This window comes from Populus euphratica, unplaced genomic scaffold (genome assembly GCF_000495115.2).
Source record: "Populus euphratica unplaced genomic scaffold, PopEup_1.0 scaffold211.1, whole genome shotgun sequence".
In the NCBI taxonomy this organism is placed as follows: domain Eukaryota; kingdom Viridiplantae; phylum Streptophyta; class Magnoliopsida; order Malpighiales; family Salicaceae; genus Populus; species Populus euphratica.
The window spans coordinates 393,400-394,844 of record NW_011500020.1 but is presented as its reverse complement, the minus strand read 5'-3'; the positions used below and the strand labels follow the sequence as shown (position 1 = coordinate 394,844).

Sequence of the window (1,445 nt, the reverse complement as noted above, 5' to 3'; positions counted from 1 at the left end):
TTTCCCTGCAAACATTAGTTATACCAATTACCCAACAGTACTTGGCACCATGCAAACTGAATTGTCCATGATTAATGTTGCGCACTCACATTTGTTATTTTTTCATAAATATTTGTCAAGCTCGTCCAACATTTATAGATATCAAAGCTTATTTGCAACATTTACACAGTATAAGAAGTGATATTCGTACTTTTTTGAATTCGCGTATAGCTAGATATACTCTGAGAGGATTGTTGATCTAACTAAAAGAGTATCTCTTTCTTCCTCTGCTATTAATAAGAAATAAATTTTCGCTCGCTAATGATAACTAAAACTGTTAGGATTGCCACAGATTAACACATGCAAATTATTTATATAAGAGAATGCACAAGTTGGGGAGTAAAGCATCATCTACAAGAACTCAATTTTTAGGAATAGCACATGCTTGCCACGTGGATAGCTTATAATATGCCACGTATCAGTAAGAAATGAGCTTCCACCAGGCTTTAGAGGCGGAAGTGACAGGTGGCATGAGACGTGTAACTCCAGTGGCATCGTTGGGGGTGATACTTGTAGCCAATGCAGACAACCACTTGTTAATAGCATTGTACATGCAATGACGGGGAACAGGGAAAAACTGCATACGTTACCAAATGCACACGTGACAAGAGAAGAGAAATTACTGCCAATACGCCACCCTGGGGTCATGTCTGCCAGTGAGGAAAAAATGAAAAATATTCCTGCCTACTTTCACTCACACAGATGTTAATTCTCATAAATGAAACTGTGGGGATGGTGTTTCCTGCTGGCTAAATTTTGTTTCAGATACTATAAACTATCATGTTAATTATTGCTGTGATGCAAACTTCGAGCTGCGGGACATGAAATACCTAATACAGTGTGTGCTTGCATGCCGTTTTTTCCTTTTCTTTTAATTTTCTGCCAAGCATTTGCTTAACAGTAAAGAAAAACAAAGAAGTGGAAGTTTTGGCAGTGAAGAGGCATGACTAGCTATGGAAGCAGGGGAGACACAGTAGGTTTTGTCATTGCTGCTTCTACTGAATACCTAACATTCATGGCCATTGATTTTCTAGCTAGCAATAATTCTTGCAATGATATAAGAACTTTTGGCTTTGTACGAATACGATGATCTTCTTTCTACTAATTAAAAAAGAAAAAATACAATAAATTTCTTCTTGAGATTAATTTGTAACATGAACAACAACAAAGAAAAATGTAGAAAATAAGCTCAAAGATTTTGCGTGCATGCAACTTGTATATGGTCATGAAAAGAGATGTCAAGTTTTTCTTTCTTATCTTGAATAAGAATAAGTTAAACTAGAGAAAATTAAAGAGATCATAAAAGGATCGAAATTAGTTTGTAAAGAACAAGTGATTTTTTCAGGGGGGGGGGAAAACAGAGAGAGTGAGAGAGAGGTAAGGTTTCATATATTTTCCCCTCGAGT

At 36.3% G+C, this 1,445-nt stretch overlaps 1 protein-coding gene across 1 annotated transcript in view; it reads right to left on the bottom strand.

Annotated features, from left to right (window-relative positions):
* The window catches only part of LOC105141867 (protein MOTHER of FT and TF 1-like), a 2,373-nt gene that overhangs the window by 267 nt on the left and 661 nt on the right, over nt 1-1,445 (bottom strand). The window lies entirely within an intron of this gene.